The following is a 22,090-nucleotide window of genomic DNA, read 5'->3' on the forward strand; positions in this document are numbered from 1 at the left end:
CCTGCGTGCACGTGCACACACATACACACATGCACACACCACTTCTTTTCCTGTTCTCAAGGATATTCGTGTGCCAATAAACAGACAAAATATACATTCACCGCGAGGAAACAGGTAAAGGGTGCAGAATCTGCTAGGAGGCAGGAGGGATACGTCTGACGGTTTAACATTTAGGAATAATAATAGAACTTAAAGAAAAATTTTAAATTGCCTTGCTAAGATGAACAGCATATTAAAGGAGAAAAGGTGACATTTATATCATAGTTATATTTGGTTGATTTTTGGTGTGTTTGTTTTAAATCCATTATTACAGCAAACTGGGCACAATAAAAGAACTTCCACAGAGGTGTCTATGTTACAAAGAAGAATTTTAAATTCTATCAGACTACCTTGCAATTTAGAAGGAAAAGAAAGGGACACCTGGGTGGCTCAGTCGGTTGGTTAAGTGTCTGCCTTCGACTCAGGTCCCGCATCAGGCTCCTTGCTCAGTGGGGAGCCTGCTTCTCTCTCTGCCTGCTGTTCCCCTTGCTTGTGCTCTCTCTCTCTCTCTCTGTCAAATAAATAACTAAAATCTTAAAAAAAATTAAAGGAATAGAAGGAAATTAAAAGGAATAGTAGAATAGAGGAAGAAGCAATTACTCCTTAACCCCACAAATGCGTAATAGTACGTGTTAAGTATATTAAATGTGAGTGTGTTTATAATCATTTTTTCATTCATCTGTTCACTCCTTTGATCGCTCCATCAGTAAACATTTACTGAATTCCTCTTGTATTCTTGGCTGGGGGCTGGGAAATGCAGCTGAGTAGAGAAGAGAATTATAACATTGTAAATAAGATACATCCTTCTTATGTGTTCAGTTTGCTAGAATACAGTAATCCAGTTATTAGATTGATGGGAGTGAAACTCCTCAGAGCTTCTGAAGAAATTGCCGTGCGTTCTTGTCAGACTTTACCTATTACAGCTGTGGGATTCTTTTTCCTTTAGAATTGAATGGGCAAGATATTTTATCTGGGGGCACCTGAGTGGCTCAGTGGGTTAATCCTCTGCCTTCGGCTCAGGTCATGATCTCAGAGTCATGGGATCGAGCCCCACATTGGGCTCCCTGCTCAGCAAAGAGCCTGCTTCCCCCTGCCTCTCTGCCTACTTGTGATCTTCTTCTCTCTGTTAGATAAATAAATGAAGGAATTATTTCTGAAGAGATTAAAAAAAAAAAAGATATTTTATCTGGCTCCTTTTCCCACTATCTTAGCAGAAGCCTTAACATAGATATTTGTTTCTTTGTGCATACATGTAAAGAGCCTAAATATCCTCAGGGAATTTCCCAAATGTAAGGACATATTCTACCTTTGCAAGCACTTTTCAAGATTTTTTCAGCTAGCCATCAAACTTGGGAGTGGGAGGGAACAGTGCGACTGAGTCAGGCTCGTCTCCCAGGGCACAGTAAATCTGAGAGTGCAGAGATATGCCCCTTGCCAGCTAATACTTTCTTTTTTACTCTTTTATTTATTATGTCTCCTTGCCTCATTTTTATGACTTTCTACTTTTTTTGTGGTGATGTGGCTCACAGGTTTCTGTCTCACAAGATTTAGTGTGTTGTCATATCAGCGTGGTGATACGGTATGTGAGGACAGGCCTTCCGTTTATACCCCTAATTGTTTTGCTGTACACATTCATGAATATTTGGGTCAGTGTAACATGCCACCATCTTCACCCTATTTTAAATAGTTAAAATTCAAGTTGAAATGAGAAACCTATAGAATCTTCATCACAGAACTCTTAATCTCAAGTTCTTTTGTTTCCAAAGCATATAAAACATACTATGTGCATAAATGACAGTAATTTTCATTATAAATGGCAACAATTTTCATTCTGTCAAAATGTAAATTTTAAGTTTGGGGAGTTGATGAACATATTAACATATATTTATAGACTTTCTAAAATATTTTAGTTAAAATATGTTAATATGCAATCTTATTATGCGTATTTTAAGACTGCCCTAACTTAAGTTTGGAAGTATTTATTCGACAAGGATAAAATGTTTATGTGGACTTTTTTAATTCTAGAGAGAAAAAAAGTTAATTTCACTTTGGTATTATTTTCTAAATGGTTTGCATTTGTGCCTGTGTTATTTTTTTTTTTAAGATTTTATTTATTCATTTGACAGAGAGAGAGATCACAAGTAGGCAGAGAGGCAGGCAGAGAGAGGAAGGGAAGCAGGCTCCCTGCGGAGCAGAGAGCCCGATGCGGGGCTCGATCCCAGGACCCTGAGATCATGACCTGAGCCGAAGGTAGTGGCTTAATCCACTGAGCCACCCAGGCGCCCCGTGTGCCTGTGTTATTTTCTAAACCATATATATTTTCTTAATCCTTATATCTGTAGCCAGGAGAAGACAAAAACTATTCTGATGTGTGTATATAGATAATTTATTCATTCACTCATTCATTCGTTCATCCAGTCATTCATTCATCCAGAATAGGAATGGAAGGAAGTTGACCAATGATTCTATTTTTGATTCTGATAAATGCAAGATAAACTAATGGGTTTTTACTGGGAAATACAGTACTAGTGAGGGGGCCTGACCAACATGGAAATTTAAGTGTGTTGTATATGCATGGAAAATTGCTGTCTAATCAGGAAATATATAACAGCATCATTCTGATAAAGAATTAATTATGAAATTCCCTTTGATCATTTACAGGTCAAAGAGATTCAGTCTTTTCAAAACATCAAGAATTATATGTGTGCTTTTCAATTTATATGTTGTGAACCTTTACCAGCTGGCAGGAACAAGACTTAAAATACTTTGGTTAGTTATCTATAACTTTTCCACTAGTTACAGTAAAAGTAGAGCTATTCAGAGCTCCTCATATAAGATTTTATTTTTAAACCATTTAAACTTACCTAATGGAAAGTTCTCCTAAGGTAAAGATTTTATAATAAGACACATTTGGTTTTAAAGAGCTAGTTTCAGATATTGAAAAGCAGGTTTTAAATCAGATATTTTTATTTGTTTCTTGGACGCAGCATGATTGGCTTGTATGGCAAATGGGATATAATATCTAGGATTTTGCTTAAAATCTTAGGATTTTGCTTAAAATATAGAAGTGGGCCAGTGAATGAAGATAATGTCATTTATTTGAAGATATTATTTTATTTTAAATATTGCTAGATTTACCATCCTTTATTATCTTTAATGTACCCTATTTTACATGTACATGTTGGATGCCTTTTGGAAAACTGATAAAAATTTAAATTGAAATAATTTCCATGTTAACATTGGCACTGTGAATGATTCTTCAGAACAGATGCAATTAGTTAACATTTTCTGAAGAACACATTTTTAAATCTTTTTACTCACAATAACACTATCACTTAAATCCTCTGTGAATATCTTAGAGAATTAAGTTTGGATATGTTCTGGGTAGTTTCTGTAATGTCTATTATAATTAGATCTTGCATTTCTACATTTAATAATATGTAGAATAACTTATAAGAAGGATGATTTAATAACTAAATGATTTCTAAGTTTTATTTTCTAACATCTTCAAAGCCTTCATAAGTGTTTTCTGAATTGAAGAATGCCAATATTATTTGGCCACATATGAACATTGCATGGTAGTTCACTGCTGGGGGGAGGAAGTGGTGATTAACTGGAAAGGTCATCGGTTGAAATATCAGGAAGCCACCCAGGTTCTTGCTCTGAATCTCAGAGAATAGCTGACAGACCTGGAGCAAGTAGCTCAGCCCTCCCTATCCCAGTACCCACCTTCTTGATTTTATATAAATATTATTATTATATATGCATTATGTAATGTATTATATATATATACACACACACACACATATAATGAGATTTCTCTATATATCTGCAAAACCTCTAAAGTTCTTTCTGTGTTTAAAACATGAAAATCAAGACTTTATACAGATCTTTAAACAAAAGTTGATATGGATTATTGTAGGACCCAGTCCTTTAATCCAGATATCTAGGAAATGTCCTTCCTCTAAACTTCCAAGTATAAAGGGACAACTGTATTCAAAACATTCATTGTGTTCATATAAGTTGTTGGAAAAAACTTGCTGCAATATTTATTCTCCAATTTCAGAACTGGATAATAAACAAAAATGTAAAAGGCCCACTTCATTCCCCTTGGCCTTCGCTGCCATTCTTCCTCCTACTTGAGACCTTAGTTTGAGTAGTCTGGTAGGGAAATGCACAGGGGGTGTGGAGATGGTGGAGTACAGGTCAGCCAAGAGCCTTGGAGGCAGGGAGAAGACAGAGGAAAGAGGAAAGAAGGTACACTAGGTAAATGGTTTTCTTTATACCAGTATGGAATTCATCAGACTCAAACTGTACAATCTCCCCCTCTCTCACTTCTGGTATGTGTTTTCACTCAGTGGTATTTAAATGTGGTTTTATATCTGGCTGAGATGGGGCAGAGGATATCTGAGAGGGGCAGTGAAGGGTGCTGTTACCTCCCTAGCTCCTTGGACTGGATCTGAGCCATCACGTTCACAGTAATCTCGGAGAGATTCTAAAGAAGAGTGGAGGCAAAAACCTGACGGAGCTGCTTCCATGGCAGTTTTGAGGGAGAACTGGTTAGAAGCCACACTTGGTTTGGACCTTAAGAACACACAACTTGGGATTTGCTTTGGCGCCAATACTTCTGGGCCCTCAGGGCAAGAGTTCAATTGGAGGCCTACAGACAGTCTTCTTAACCTGATCAGTGATAGTCTTTATAAGGAAGAAGATGGTCAAGTTGTGGGCTTGATGAGAATACTTTTTGGGCTCACTTCTGTTGTTTTGAACAATAATTGAATGATCATTAAATAAAGAATTTGTCATGTCCTGTTAGTGAATTTTATGTGGGTCATGCTTGGTAAAAGTCTGCTTACTTGCATTGTTTCCAGCTTAAAAAATTTAAGCAGAATGATGCTTTTAGATTTTCTACTGTTTTTTTTTACTCGTTTTCATTCTCAATGACCTAAGAGATTTAAATATAAAATGTTAATTGTATTCAAAGTATATAAAACATTAATCATTTTCATTAATAATATAGAGCAGAGGAAGTACAAATTCAAAAGCTAAACATTTTCAAAAAGCTATATTTTAATTTAATATCCAAAGTAACTTTAAAATCAAAGGGAAGTCCCTATTATAATGAATGTATAAAACATTTTAAATCCAAAATTATTGAAATAAAGTTAAAGTTTTTTAACTTTTTTGGAAATGTAATTATCTTCTTAACCACTGAATTGAAGTACATATGAATTAGCGTTCAATGTTTGTTTAGTTGCTAATGTAAAGAATTAATGTGATTCATGCACTTTACATCATCACAAATTTAAGACTGAGAATTGTTTACTTGTAAAATGTTCTTTGGGCACCACGTGTAATTTTTCCCAGTGCTGCACTAATGCACTGATATTTCTAAAACTACTGATCAGAGCACTAAGAGAAGCAAGAAATGGCACGCCTGGCAGTACTTTGTTATATAGGAATCTGTTGCCTTTGCGCCATTTAAGAACAATGACTAGGTACTCTGTGTTTTCTTTTACTTAAGCATTAATGCTGCTCACATTTTTTTCTGCTTTTGAAATGGTGTCTCAGTCCACACTCTGCAGTGTCACAACCCACAAACCTTCAGGGCATTCAAACTCAGTCAGTTTTTGATTGGGGCAACGAGATGGCTCACCAGATACAGAGACACATTGCCCTGGCACCTAAACAGCAACAGTCAGGAGCTAAGACATTTAGGGCTGCAGGACATTTGGACGCTGGTGACAGAGTTGCGCATGTACTTTTCAATACCTTTCTTTTCTTTCTTTTAAGTAGGCTGCCCGCCCAGTGTGGAGCTCACTGTGGGACTTGAACCCTTGACCCTGAGATCAAGACCTGACCTAAAATTAAGAGTCAGATGCTTAACCGATTGAGCCACCCAGGCGGCCCTCAATACATTTCTTTGTGTGTATTTGTGAACCTTCTAAAGTGTGGGACCCAAGGCAAGAGCTCCTCCTGCCTGGCTGTGGGATGCCTGACCACTGGCATGCTCAAGAAGGGCACCATCTACAGTGGCAGCAGAGGGGTTTCTTGATGAGGACACTAGGGGGAGCTGGTGCAGGAAGGAAGAAATGGCAGCTGGTGATGGTGTGACTGTCAGGCTGCCTGTGGGTTCTTGTTAAGTCTCCCTTGCTGGCATTATAGAAATACTTGGCTGGGCCTTCTCAGGGGACCTGGAGATCCTATGTGAGCAGGCGAGGCTGAAATGGGAGCTGTGGTTAATTGGTATTGATGCCTTTTCATGTGTATATGCCAAAGGGTGAGAGGGCCTTCGAGTATTTGGGTAACTCATTTCCAAGCCCTTCTTGGACAGGGATGAGGAAAGATACTTCCATCCTGTAGGTCTGTTTCTCTCCACCTATCTGGAAAGGGTGAGAGAGTTCCTTTCCTTTGCGAAGACTCTCTGTGGAGAGAGGGGGGACACAATTGAATCATTGATCCTAGATCACTAGAATTATAAATAGATTTATTATTGACCTACATTGGGGATCTTAGCTGCAAATAGAATTCAGAGGATCTGAGAATTTGATTTAGAAAAAAAAATTCCAATTTTATTTTCACTAACCTCTAACTGAACTTCAGCACTCCCTCCATTATTAATTAGGCAATAGACAAAACAGTAGTTTTAGCAATATCTGTGCCTTTGTCTCCAGTAGAAATAACAGATAGTCTCACATCATCACTTTTGTGGCTAACATCTCAAAGTATCTTTGTGATTATGACTACTCAAAATTATGGTGGATATTATCTTGCTTTATATCTTGTTTCTAATTTTTAATAAAGAATCACATATATTACTGTCAACAAATTTGTTTTAAATTTTTTTGAGATTGTTGTATGTCATTATAATCAGTTTCCTTTATAATCTTCTGTATTTAATTTTATGCAGTTAGAACATTATGCTAGGAGGGATCCACAGGCTGCGGTCAGACTGCCAAAGGGGCTCATGGCAGCAAGAAGTTTGAGAAGCTTCAGTGTATATGAATGAGATTCCATATTTCTCTATGGAAGATCAAGACTTGGAGAGTGTAGTGAGTTATTTAAGGTCACACGGTACAACAGGAATTACAAGAGGTATCCTTCCTGGACCATGTGGCCTCCTGGCACCTCAATCCTGATCTCAGTGCCAGGGAATTAGCTCCTTTGTTTTATTCAGCAAACCCTTTGATTATGGTGAAGGCCACTCAGTGTCCTTTGTTTGCACTTCCCTAACCTGTGGTGTCCTTCCTCCCACCTCTCCTTTCCAGGCGGGCTGGTGGTGGTGGTGAGAGGTGGTTATCTCCAGCAGTGCTTGCTCCCAAAGCATCACAAAGCATGTTGCCCTACGATACCTGAGGGGGTCAACAGAAAGAATAGAAAATTTAACCCTGGTTGCTTGGCCCAGTTTTAATGGTAGAATTTAAGGTAGTATTGATAGCCCCGTAATAGCAGGGGAAATCTTTCAGCCAAGCCCCTGGGCTCTCTTAAATTAATTTAGGAAACTTGTCAGATTCTTTCGTCTTTATTTTAGCCTAACGCATGCCTGAAATATCAGCAGAAAAATGTAGAATTCTTAACTAATATATAGATTTTACTTGTCAGTGCCATTTCTAAGCGCTGTATAATCCTGTTAAGGATTTTAGTGTTATTATTACCCACATATTACAGATGGGAAAACTAAGGCACAGAAGGGGTAGGTAACTTGCCAGAAGTTATTTATGTGTCTGTTAAGTATTAGAGGTGGAATTTGAAGGAGATATTGTTCATGATCTGGGCCACGGTGCTACACATCCAGCTGTTACATCAATGCCGGGCGCCACTGTTGTCCAATCTCTGTTTTCCTTTGTTTGGGGTTAGACTAGGATTCTACATATTTGGGGTGAAGGCAGCCTTTGGGTTATTATGATGCAGTCCTAGAAGGAACTCTTTTGGTCTCTTGGAGTTTGCTCTGAAAGGTACCATGTCATTTGGTTCATAGTCTGTTGGGCTTCACTCCCTTGCTTGCATGTGATCAGGCAATACGGAGAAAGAAAAAACAGGCTCATACTCAAAAAGTTTAGTAGTGTTGCAGAATGCTAGATCTGGGTTGACTTTGTCTCCCTGTCAAGGACAATGGCAGTGCTCTGATGTTTGCTTTTGAAGACTTCATGTCAGTGACATTGACAAATATCAACGTCTTGGAGAATTTATATCTGAATTCTTGTGTTTTGAAAAATCAAGTTTGTTAGTGTTTCTCTTCTTGAACACTAGTTGATATTTTGCCAACTAGTCAAACGTCTGCAAATCCGAGTGCTGGCTGAGAAGTTAGCTCGCCATAACCAGTTATCCCCAAATGGCCAGATTCCATTGGTACCACTTCTATAGATGCTCACTGCTTGCATGCTCGGGGTTAGGAGGTGACTGTTCCACTTGTTTTTGCCAGACATGCCCAGTACATTACCTGATGGGTTGGGACAGATGGTATAGCTCAAACTAAGATGATGAGGGAGAAAGAAAGTGAAAAAAATAGAAAAAGGGCACTTGATTTTCTAATTCGCATTTCGGAAGTGAATTTTAGCTTCTGTGATTGACTAATAAATGCAGTGTTGCCATAGACTTGAATTCATTAACGTCTGTTTAAACGGATATAACTGAGTAATCAGCAGGAAGCAATCTCTTCCTTCATGGATGCTGTCCCAAACTTCATGGGGTCTACTCCAGATTTGAAAATGTTGGGCTATTGGAAGTTGTCAAAAATAGACCTGGGTTTTTTCAGAATAAGATATACTACCACCAATACCAATCGAAACAGAAAAATCCTTAATTTTATTTTTAAACTGTAAGAATATATATATATATATATATATATATATAGCCTGGTGAAGTAGCGGTGATAAGCACAATTAATCAGTTTTTGTGCAGCTGCTTCCTGACATTTCTGCAAATTGTTGTGGAAAAATTAATGAAGGTTAGATCAGTAATGGTTTCAAGCTTGGCCAGTGGAAAGTATGACAGTGTTTCCATCAGCAATTAAGCTGGGCTGCTTTCTTTTTTCTATAGGGGAAGTGGTATGATGTGTGTTCTCCACAGGAAATGGAAAACGGCAGCTGAACTGTGAGCACAGTTCTGAAGGAGCACTCCGGGAGTGCTCCAACAGCCAGAGTGCTCCCACAGGCTCGTCTGGATTCGCACTACAGATTTGAATTTTCAGCAGGAAGGAGTTTGCTATACAACACTGAGAAATCATTCCTTTAAAATGATTTTAAAAAGAGTGAGAATTTGGGGATTTTATTGCACTGCCAATTCAGAAACCCAGATATGCTATGAATCTAAACTTTGGGAACCAGAAAGTGGAACTTATGACAAACAGAAAGTGAAACTTACCTATCTAATTTTATTTTTTGAGCCAAAGGTAACTCAGTATGGGCCCAGTTCACATCCTGTGTAACCCTATGGGATTTTCCCCAGTATTAGTTAAAAATTTTCCCATAGGGTCACACAGGATATGAATTAAAGTAAACACTTAACGAGCATGATGAAAAGGAAATTAGCTTTCTAAATGACCCTTTCACTGTTAACATCCTGAGTAGTTATTGGAACATGGGAAAGTGTCCCTTCAATGTCTCATTATCAAGTGGTTACATTATTAATAGAATATGGTAATATTCTTCCCTATTACATATAAAATGTATTTCCTTAAATGTGAAACTAAATTTTATATACGTATTTTCCTTTTTGGAGAACGTTGAAAAGCCCGGCAAAAACTCTCTGTAGGTCAGTGTTTCTTAGCCTTTGGTAAAAGGCGAAAAATTTATACGATCTGAAGAGAAACCAGAGTATTGTTTCTTAGCCTTGGAAAGAGGTGTTTGTAGACCTCTTTAGGATTACTAAAAGCTCCTGACCCTTTCTGCCCAAAAAAAAAAAAAAAAAAAAAAAGCATATATATACACAACGTATTACGTATGATTTTAAAAGTTTCACAAATCCCTTCAGTGACCTTGAGCCCCAGGCATTTTTCAAAGGACTGGGTTTTTACAGCTTTTTACAGACAAATAGAAAATTATACCTACAGCCATAAAATGTTAATTCTTTATGAGTAAAGTATTATAAGAGGCACTTCTTAAGAAATTTTAACTGTGGCAATAATAATTCTTTTCTATTTCCATGTGAAAAACGCTTCCTTGTCCTTGGAAGGGAGCTCATACATTGGACAGAATATACAAAGCTGGGCTTGAAGCTGGCTGTGTGGCATTCTAGCAAGTGACTTCAGTTGTCCTGCCTTAGCTTTTCTGTCCTGTTTCAGCTTCTCTAAAATGGTGGCAACAAGGTGACAATATGTTACTTGTGTCTAGTCCACGTTCAATATATATCCTTTTACTTCTCTTCTTTCCTTCCTTTTGAGATCTAATGTATTTATCTTTTTAAATACAATTTTTTTTTAAAAGTAAGTTCTATGCCCAGTGTGGGGCTTGAACTCATGACCCTGTGATCAAGAGTCACATGCTTTACCAACTGAGCCAGCCAGGCACCTCAAGATCTAGTTTAAATGTCATTTTCTTGCACATTTTTTTGGTACTCCTCAAGACACATTTTTTTTTTTTCACTTTTCCCTCAGTTATCTTCTCTTGCTTTGTAAATTTCTTTACTCTTAAAATTATGTTGTCCTTCACTGGTTACACCTCAAGGTGTTTTTTTGAGGATCTTGTGTCTTATTAGTAATGTTCTCTTTATCTCTATGCATGTTGTATCCAGCATAGTGCTTAAGACACACAGGTACTTCCTGTCCATTAAATTAGTAGTAACAGTCTAGTGCTTATTAGAGATGAAATTTATTCTTCTCCTATCCCCCAAACCCCCCATGTTGCTTCTCCATGTCCTCATATCAGGGAGATCATATGATAGTTGTCTTTCTCCGATTGACTTATTTCACTAAGCATGGTACGCTCTAGTTCCATCCACGTCGTCGCAAATGGCAAGATTTCATTTCTTTTGATGGCTGCATAGTATTCCATTGTGTATATATACCACCTCTTCTTTATCCATTCATCTGTTGATGGACATCTAGGTTCTTTCCATAGTTTGGCTATTGTAGACATTGCTGCTATAAACATTCGGGTACACGTGCCCCTTCGGATCACTACGTCTGTATCTTTAGGGTAAATACCCAGTAGTGCAATTGCTGGGTCATAGGGTAGTTCAATTTTCAACATATTGAGGAATAAATGAAACAAGATGGGATTGGGAGGGAGACAAACCATAAATGACTCTGAATCTCACAAAACAAACTGGGGGTTGCTGGGGGGAGGTGGGATTGGGAGAGGGGGAGGGGGCTATGGACACTAGGGGGGGGAGGCGAACCATAAGAGACTATAGGGGTGGGAGGTTGGGGGAACAGGTGGTGGGTAATAGGGAGGGCACGTTTTGCATGGAGCACTGGGTGTTGTGCAAAAACAATGAATACTGTTATGCTGAAAAAAATAAATAAAATGGGAAAAAAAATGAAATGATTTGGATGTGGGCTTGTGATTGTTACTAGATTTTATTAATAGGACTACTAGTCATCTCAGAAGAGAGGTCAAATGAGCTTTGTATAGCCGAAGTGAAATCTAGTGGGAGCACAGAGTCTGGAACTGAGAACATGTCTTTCCTAAGCTTTGACTCCAACCAGAATGTATTCTAAACCAAAACCACCGTATTTACACCAATTACCAAGTGACTGGGGAAAGACAAAAACAACAAAAGTGCTTTTACATTTCTAAAATATATAGACCTATACATTACATGGGTCTCAGAAGGAAATTGGGGCTCCCAAAGCCTTAATTTATACTTTATTTTTTAGAATCTGGGCTCCAATGATAGCTTGAAGGGCATAGCCATTTGCTTTTCTTTGGATTAAGTCTTCATGTGCCGATGCTTTTCAACTCCAGTTGGACAGAAGTGCGCCCTGTCTTCAAGGAGCTGTCATTTTTCAACTCCCCTTTCTCCCTGCTCCCCTGGAGGGGGTGATTTGCAAATTAGACCCATGGAAGAGACTTCAGAAGTAACCTTGAGGACACATCGGGGTGCTAATGGTGTGGAGTTGAGTGGTGATAAGTATTTCATAGCTTTGCACAGAGAGACTTGTGCTCCTGAGCTACAGATAAAAGATGAATTTAGGATAGATACGGAAGGAAAAAAAGATACATGCTGGAAATGGGCTGAACTCAGGGCAAAGAGCAATACGGTTGAAGATATTGCTCAGTAAATCGTTGGCTATGAATTCTTGGCTCTCATGAGATGCACAACCGTTCCTTCACCCAGGCATTTCCATCTCCTGGAAAGTCTTGTCTCTTCCTGTCAGAATTTTCAAGCCCTTATTTAACTTGTACCAGCTGCATAAATATTTCTTTCACAACACTAGCTCATAGCAATCTCTTCTTTACTGAGCTCATATCGTACTATTATAAATGTAGTGGCACTTAATTGATGTTTAAAACTGTAATTTAAATTTTCACTTGCATGTCTTGTCTTTTCAATGAACCTTTGAACTTGTGTAGAATTGGATAGTGTAATAAAAATATTCTCTAATGTCTAATATGAAGTCATGCATATGGCAAGCACTCAGTATATTTTTAAGAGTTTTAAAGGATATTGGATTTTTACTACATCCCTTAAACTTTACTGGATCGGGCCAAAAAAGAGAAAATACAAAAAAATCTAGAAGACACAGTCCTTATTCTTAAAGTACAGATAACCAAGCTGGATATCTTGCTTAGATTATCAATTTGATGGAAATTTAGCATTACAGAAAGAGTGTTTTAGAAACATCCAAATTTTCTAGAATTAAAGTTAATGCATATGAAATGCTTGGTATACTGCCTGACAGATAGTAGGCCTCCATAATTACTTTTTAAAACAACAATTATCAGTATTCATGTAATCTGTTGACTAGGCCTTCCATCAATGATTTTCTTAAAGATCAATCTGTATTAGTGATGTCAGGTTCTTTACGGCATGGAATCTGGCTTCAACATCTCTACCCCCTGCAGTTATTCATGTTAAAGACACCCGTGACCTTTTCGTTAGTGGACATTGTTCATTTCTTACTTATTATGACTTTTCTGCCACATTGACTCTCTCCTCCTTGAAATATTCTCCTCCACTGGTTTTCATATCACTCTCACCCTGCCTCTCCAATTACTCCTCAGTGTCTCTGTCATTGATTGTGCCCCCCATCAGACCCGTAGGCATGACAGTGCAGTGTTCCATCATTGGGCTTTTTCACTTTACATATTCATAAGGACCGAGTGTCTGTATCCTCTTTCGTTTCTTTGTTCTGTAGTGAAAGCTCTAGTGTCTCACTTCTGCACCTCCAACCATATACTAGATGTCTCTCCTTAAGTAGCCCAAATAAATTTCATATTCGACATGCCCAGAATTGTAGTTTCCCTTTAAGAGCTGTTCCCTCCTCCCTCTTTCCATTAAAAGCTTCACCATCCCTGTAAGTCCTTCAAGCTAGAACTCTGGAATTATTCTTTATTCTTTGCTCGCCTTCATGTCACACAGGTGCACACAACCAATTCTCAAATTCCACGGGTTCTTCTTCCTAAACATCCTTTTAATCTGCAGCTCCTCCCTCTGCCCCATTCAGTTCTTCATTGTGTTTCCTTGAACTATTGCGGAGACTCTTGACCAGTGCCCTTGCCTTAAGGACCAACCACCTCTAGTATGTTCTCCACGCTGCTTCCTAAGTTATTTTGTTCCCGACAGAGAAATCTTCCTTCGGTTTTAAGATAAAATCTGGAATCCTTACCATAATATACAAGGTACTTTATATCTTGACCCACTTTTGAGTTCCCAAATAATTTCTCTAATATCACTATTAATGCCACACATAACTTTATATTTATAAACCCAAGTTTGTTTATCTCTAAACTCTATCTCCTTTCCGTATGCTTCTGTGCAGTTACAGCTGCTAGTTACAGCCTCAAATGTCATTTCCAATGTCTCCATTGGGTGAACATCCACAGATAATACAAGGTGTAAAGGTCACCTCACTTGTGTAGTTTTCCTTCCTCCTTTCCCTCATCCCTCACCCTGGCCATTAGTCATCTTCTCACTTCTGCCCCCATAGCGATTTGTCCATACTTGACCACACATATGGTGTACAATTATTTTCTCCCATCCGACCCTAGAGCATAAACTCTTTGAGGGTTGTGTCTTATTCATCATTCTATTTCCAGTGACCAGCATGGGCCTGCAGAGCATTCAATAAAATAATAAAAGAAAGATTGTGAAGAGATCCTAAATTTATGTTCTATTATAAATCATCTGAATTGATGATGAGGAATCCAGATTAAAATGTCTTATAGTTTATAAATTATTCACTTTAAATGATTTAACAATATGCTATTTCTTATTACACTAAAGGGACAAATTTAAGCAGAATTTACGAAATATGTGTGTCATCAGTGCATATCGAGTAATGAAATCTTGAGTGTGAAGGATATTTTCAGAATACAGAATATTCAACAACAGAAACTGGGAGATGCAGATGAGCCAAAAGATGGCTCAGTTAGAAATTCAATTAAAAAAAGACAAAACACATTAATTCTTCAAGTGAAATAAGGCCTTCTAACAGTTTTGATCACATTAATATAATTATCTACAATTATTGAAAAGTAATAGTCTGCCCATGGGTTTTTTTATTATTGCAATATATATGTTATATGCATATATTTTATGTATAATATATACAACTGGTGAAGTCACACTAGTTATTTAAAACTGTAAAGTTATTTATAAGCTTTGTTAGTACTCATTTTAGGTTCTTTAGCAGGTGAGAGGTCTTATAAACCATATAAAACCTTCAATAGAAAGATTATAAAGTGACTAGTCTATAAAGCCATTTACTTTTATTAATAGAAAAATAAGCACTTTCCTTTCATAGTGCTAAGTGGATCTGCAACTATATATGAATTTTATCTCATCATCCAGACAATTGGCCTCATTCAACTCACAAACACTTTTTTGAAACTGTGGACTTTGAGTAGAGCCAAGTATTTCGACCCTCTGTTTCAACTAAATAGAAATATAAATAAACAAAATAGAAATATAAATAAATAAATAGAAATTAAATAATTTCTATTGCTATGTCTTCAAGTTCACTGGTCTTCTGTAAGGTCAAATCTGCCAGCCAGTGTATTTTTCCTGCCAGATTTTGAAGTTGTCCTCTGTAGAAGTTCAATGTAAGCCTTTCTTGTGTCTACCATATTGCTACTACTTAACATATTTATTCTTTACTCTAGTTCTTGAGCATATGCAATACAATTAAAATAACTTTCAATGACTTTTCTACTAATTCTGTCATTTATGTCATTTCTGGGTCAGTGCCAATCCATTAATTTTTCTCGTCTCTATGGGTCAGATTTTTCTGTTTTCTTGGCATACTTGATAATTTTTTATTGGATGCTAGAATTTTACCTTGTTGGGTATTAGAAATGTTTGTATGCCTAAAAGTATTCTTGAGCTTGGGCAAATAGTTTGGTCCTTTCAGAACTTGCTTTTAGGATTTTGTTAGGTAAGACTAGGGCAGAATTTCGTTTGGGGTTAATCCCCACCTTCACCCCCAACCCAGATTGAGACCCTTCTTTATACTCTGATTGATAGCTTCATAATTATGAGGTTATCTACTCTGACTGTGGGGAATAAGCACTCTTCTTGGCCCTTTCTTAGTACTGGGCACTGTTCTCTGTCACACTTTTAGTGGTGTTTCTCCTGACATTGGGTGGTTTCTTCATATGTGTGTGCTGGTCAATATTCTATTAAATCTTCGCTCTCTGGAGCTCTCTCTTTGCAGTGTGGTCCTCACCAAGCTCTGTGAACTTCAGACACTTTAGGTTTCCAGCATTCCTGTTTCCGTTTCTTCCACTTGAGGAGCTCACTGGTCTCTTCTTAAATTTCCCCTTCCCGACCATGGTGAAAATTTTCTCTGGGTAGTAATCGGCAGTAATTTAGGGCTCACCTTATTGGTTTCCCTTCTCTTGGGAATCGCTGTCATTTGCTGTTGGATGTCCAGTACGTTGAGAGCTATCGTTTCCTATTTGTTGTCTACCTTTACGGTGCTTTGCAAGCAGGACAATGACTCTGGTGCCTCCTACTCCATGTTGATCCTGAGGCTGAGCCAAGGCCCATTTTCATACTTATTTACTCATTTATATAATATCATTAACCCAAAGAATTCAAGGCACTATTAGATAATCACTAAATAAAGGATTTAACCTAATGTACATACCTATCATAGGGAGTTAGGTTTGTGAAATCTTTGTTGAGAGAATGTTAGGAAGTATTTTCATAGCATGATGCAAGGTATTGCTGGCTCTTCCTTTTTCAAAAGTTTTATCCATTTTAAATACTTAAACTAAAAGTTGTGTGATTTAAATTCAGTTGTGAATTTGTGAGATTTCAAAATAATGGCTCTTTCTTCTCTTATTCTCAATCTGACATTTTTATAAGCAGCCACATTGTGTGGCAGGGGAGGAGGGGAAAGACTTGTGACATGCATGAAATTTTAGCCATTGCACAAAATGATAGGGTTTCGAAGATGTAAATAGAGAGGTTTAGACAAATCCACCTACTTTCTCCTATTTGTAAGAAGCCAGGTTTCTTAAATTGATCTTAAATGATCATTTTGCTTTCACTAACCTCTCTGCATCTACAATGGGAGAGAGTTTACATGTGTTGCATTTTTAATGATTTGTCTTATAGTGCTTCTGAGGTCATTCTGTGGTGAAATGCTATCAGATCTCAATCGCTCTCTCTCTTTCACACACACACACCCATCATGAAAACACAGACATCTTCCAGAGAATTTCCTGATGTACTGTTCTTTGAATGTGATGACATTTGTTTACACAGGAAGCTAGACACTAGATTCTTTTCTTTGGAAACTGTGTCAGATACACATTTTCCACATTGGTTTTTCTCAATATGGCCTACATATGTACCACTTTCATATTTAATGCTTGGGAGTCATGGAGACTGATGAAGAATTCTTGATATGAAGTGCTCTTATCGATCCACTTTAAATATTTAATGTTGAGAAAACATCCTCTTTCCTCCCCACTGATTTTCTTTTTTAATTCTCCTTGGCAATTCATGGAGCAGAAATCAGATTGAAGACAGACCTTAAACCTTACCTCTTGTGCTATGTTTTGCATGTTTTTCCATCAGCTCACTACAAGCCCTAAAAAATTCCATTATATTTCCTTTGCCAGTTGGATTGACATTCTTACTGGAAGCATGATAAATAATGTATAGCCCCAAGGATGTAGTCTATGTCTCTATGGGTTTCTAAATCAAATTTTTATGTTTGATTAGAAAAAACACTCAACATTTAAAAAAATTTATGTTTGTTAAAAAGTTATATATCAATATTTACTTTTACCTGTCCTCTTAATGTAATACTTGCAATTGCTGTCATTATGAAGCAAGCTTCAGTTGCCAGAAACTGTGTTAGGTGCCGTATTTACATAACCTCTAGCTCTTACCGTAGCCTGCAGGGCGGGTACTTTTATCTTCATGAGAAACCATAGGAAATCAGCCCTGATATATCAGTGACTTGTTCAATATCACATCTTTGGTAAGAAGCAGGGCTGATGTCAGGCTACTAGCCTGAGGGGTTTAGCAACAAATCCTAGGTTTGTCAACAGTGATGAATGTACTTAGTGGTAGAATTTAGTACATAAAGTAAGTACTTCCAAAGTAAAGTACTTACTAAGAAACTTTTTTTTTTTTTAAAGATTTTTATTTTTTTATTTATGACAGAGAGAGATCACAAGCAGGCAGAGAGGCAGGCAGAGAGAGTGAGAGGGAAGCAGGCTCCCTGCCAAGCAGAGAGCCCGATGCGGGACTCGATCCCAGGACCCTGAGATCATGACCTGAGCCGAAGGCAGCAGCTTAAACCACTGAGCCACCCAGGCGCCCCCTTACTAAGAAACTTTTATTGAGAGCCAAATATGGGCCAGATCCTGCTCTTGGGATGATGGATTACAGAGATCATAAAGCTGACTTCCTTGCACCGAGAAGAGACACGGGAGCAAGAGTTAGACAGTAGTGTGCCAGCCTTGCTTTTGAAGGGTTCTTGCAAACAGTGCCTAGGGAGCATGGAGGACAGTACTTAGAATCTTTGTGGGAGTGTGGTGGAGAGAATGTTCTGGAAGGTGTCAAGGAGGAGATGGAGTGTTGAAGAAGTAGAAGGTGATGACCACGACTGTCTATGACAAAAGCTAACTTCAGACTAGAGACCTTACCTTTGTCTACTTATAGTTAAGGGTAACCCAGTCCTATTTACAGACTGAAGTACTCACTTGGACCTAATATCTACCCTTCACATGTATTAAATTGTCCATTATGTACATTTGTTACTCGCTGCTACGTACACCATATCACTTTATTTCTTATATTTTAAAACACATACGTTATGAAAGAACTTGCACTTGGAGTTGTGTGGAATACAAAGATGAATATAATTCAGGCTTCAAGGGCCTTCCATGTAACGAGGGAGGGAAGAACTGTATTCAGATATTTATGAAAGAAGGTTAGCATGCAAAGAGCTTCATAAAAGGAACAGAAGTGTACTGTGGCACAGTGACAAGGGAAAGATGACTACCAGCTAAGAGATTCATTTATTCATCCATCCAACCATCCATCCATCCATCCAACAGATAGAGCATTTGTTACATAGCAGGCTTTGTGGAGAAGCAGGCACACCTGCTAGATCTTGTGTATAGTAAGTAGGTTGAAAAATCTTGATGGAAAAGATGAGAGTTTGCCAAGCAGAGCTCATAACTTGAACAGGGTATAAAGATAGGAAGCGGTCATGCTCAAGAATAATGACTAAGCCATCTTTTCTACAGCCTAGATTATTGGGGTAGATGTAGTAGAAGATTAGGTTGGATAGACAGATAAAAACCAGATTCTGGAGGGTCAGAAATGACAGTGCTGGAGATTGGAAGTTGGTAGGAAATGGGGAGTCACTGGAAGTTTTTGAGCAAGAGAACAATAAGATTAGAGATCTTGTTTTGGGAAGCTTCATGTGGCAGCCATGGTGTGTGGGTTAAGTTAGTTGGGGAGGAGCCTTGGAGATAGGGAGACACCCTGTAGCTCCATTACCCGCCATTACCACAGGCAGTTTGCCCAAGATGACTCCACAGATTTGGGGCCACTGGTCACTCCCTCTGTCCATGGCTGTTTTCCTCCAGCTGGTGGGCTTTGTGGCCTTGTGCACAGCTTTCCTTCTGGGTATCACTTTGGCCTCTCCTCCCACAGTACCTCTCCATCCTACAGAGGCTTTGTTTCTAGGGATGCTTTCAGTTCATTAAGATTAGGACTATAACACCCTCTGTTTAATTTATATATACACTTTGTAAGTATTATTCTTTAGTAAATACAAGTTATGGGACCATTGTTATAGTATTTGAACATTGATACGAAATGTTGCCATCATTATAACATTGTTTCACTGGAAAAATAAGGTCTGATTCACATAATTTTAACTTACAGGGATTTTCCAGGACTGTGTCCAGCCCCAAGTTGGCACCCTTGCCTGGTTTGGATGATACACATGTCTGCTGGTCTTCCTTCTAGCTGCCGCCTTTCTCCCAGCTTTATAAGGCACTCTGCTTTCAAGATATCTTGATCTGGATGCACTGGTCATCCTCGATGCAAATTAAATACGGAGTGTACTCAGAGCATGCAAACTGAGTTTCCTATTTGCTTAAATTAAACATTAAGGCAGAGTGGCCTCAGCTGACCTTCCCAGCCCACAGTTATCAATTCCTTTATTTAAAAGTACAAAGTACTAGCCAAGTTGACTCCTTCTTGCTCACCCACTGTTTCCCTTCTTTAGGCTATTGGCTCATTGTTCGATCTCCATGGGTTGCTCTCCCCTCTAATAACTATTTTTAAAGGCTTCTAACTCTTCAGGGTCCGTGTCTAATACCACTGTCCTTCATTCAGCCATCCATTATTACTCCAACCACAAATACAATTTTTCCTCCTTTGGATTATTCTTATAGTACTTGTCATAGACAAGAGCTGAGACATTGCAATGGGACAAAACTGGTTACAGTGTCCACTCTTTACAATATGTGTGACCCTGGATAAGTTACATAACCGCTATAAACCTCATCTGTAAAATGGGAGTAATAGCACTTAACCTCCTAGGATTGTTTTGGTGGTTAAATGAGATAATGTATGCAAAAAGCTTAATATTGGGTTATCTGTCACACGAAATGTAGTCAGAACACGTGAGCAATTTTTTTTGTCTTCTCTGGGATTAAGCACTGTATTTTATTTACCTTTGTGAGGTCTTCCCCAAAGCCTATCTCTAAAAGAGCCTATTGTAGTGTTTAAATATAATAAATATTCCATTGATATTTCTTTGAGAAAGGAACTAAATTTGGTTTTTACGTTGCAGAATTCATCCCTAAAAAGGGAATTTATTTAAAAAGTGACAGGCTCTGATTTGCTAGGGAAAGTCCCAGTATTAAGTATTAATAGTCCACCTTTTGCTCTGAAAAATGCAATGGTTTGGATAATAAGTTTTATGGTAACCCTATTTATGGAATATTTGCAGTTTTAATTGTTCAGGGTACTCTTCCCATTATATTGTTATTTATATTTCAAATAGATTTTTTTGTCTCTTAAAGAAGATTGTAAGCTACTTGAGAATACAAACCATTTCATATATTATTTCTCCAAACTCTACTGAGTGTGGTGGGAGTACTAACAGTACATTGGGATGAGGGTATATATGCAGAGCAGTGACCCTACAGGTGCTAAGGTCCTAATGGTATTGACCGTGATATAAAAGCTGCCTTTTTAATGAAAGCATTAGTTAATGTATATATACATTAAACTTATGCAAGCAGAGAATAATAGTTTTAACCTATGATGGGAGGTTCGTCCACCAAACAGGATTTCTCTAGGGCAGAGCTCATGTCTGTCTGTTTCCGCAGTGTAGACCAAGGACCAAGCACAGCACCTAAAGGTATGTACTCAATACAGACTTGTTGAACCAATGAGTGAATGATGAGGAGTTGGGCATCTCACATAACTTGTGTGTCATCAATCTCTACCAAATCCCTCTTGGATGCTTTGTAGGTGGTATAACAAAATATATCTAGAGTCTGGAGAGCTTTTGTATGCCTGAAAATGAACTCAAAAAGTTTATGAAAGGATAGAGCTAGATCAGGAGACACCTAGCCTTCTCAGACCTTCTCTGGAAACTGATTCCATGTAGCTTTTTTCTGAATAAGCTCCTCTTCCAGAAGTAAAGTGGAAGATTTCTTTCTGTACAACTCTGCCCTGCTTGATCAGATGGCAAGTGGAGAGCAAATGAAGGCAGGGCCCCTTTTCCTCTCTGTTCCTGTCCGCCCACTAAGGAAAGAACAAGTTCGGTGTGAGGGCTTCCTGTTTTAGGTGAAGAGAGATTTAGCTTTTGACCATTATAGTCTCTGAGGCTTGTTGGCATCTTTGAGGGTGGGGAGGAGTGGAGGGCTCCTTTAAAAGGAACATTACCATTACTTCCTTCCCTTTCGCTGCATGGGGGTATAGGCCTTACCCTTTAGGCTGGGACTGGCGAGGAGAAATGGCACTAGGTCATGCACCACACATCTTGTTTTTCTGGCTCCTTATTTCCCTAAGGATGCCTGCTGGCCCTTGCCAACCCACATAATTACTCTTCTGTTTACAGCACACATCTTTCTATTCAGTTACCTTGTGTACATTTTTGCATATAGTTTATCATAAAGCATGGATACCTCACAATCTAGCATTATACAGAGTGACATCTATTAGTACAATGTTAAGGGATTTTATTGAGTATGTGTCTCTTCTTTTTGTTCTTTATTTTTTTGGACAAGGGCTGAAATTTTGTGGTCAAATTTAAAGGACTGATATTCCCCATTCACCTTTCTCAAGTCTATTAAAAATAATTCTCTAGCACTTTTCCTGCAGTAATTCCTTGAGCCTTTCATCATGCTGAGATGAAATGGCCTTATATTCAGGCAAATGTTCTTATTAGGTTGCC

The 22,090-nt window shown here is 38.2% G+C and overlaps 1 protein-coding gene and 1 non-coding gene across 8 annotated transcripts in view; one reads left to right on the plus strand and one right to left on the minus strand.

The window, feature by feature from the left end:
• The window catches only part of HIVEP2 (HIVEP zinc finger 2), a 195,284-nt gene that overhangs the window by 119,699 nt on the left and 53,495 nt on the right, over window positions 1-22,090 (plus strand). The gene's annotated exons all lie outside the window — the stretch shown is intronic.
• TRNAK-CUU lies at window positions 10,473-10,545 on the minus strand. Its single transcript has one exon. It is a non-coding gene; the product is annotated as a tRNA-Lys (tRNA).

Source organism: Meles meles, chromosome 5 (genome assembly GCF_922984935.1).
Source record: "Meles meles chromosome 5, mMelMel3.1 paternal haplotype, whole genome shotgun sequence".
NCBI classification, from domain to species: domain Eukaryota; kingdom Metazoa; phylum Chordata; class Mammalia; order Carnivora; family Mustelidae; genus Meles; species Meles meles.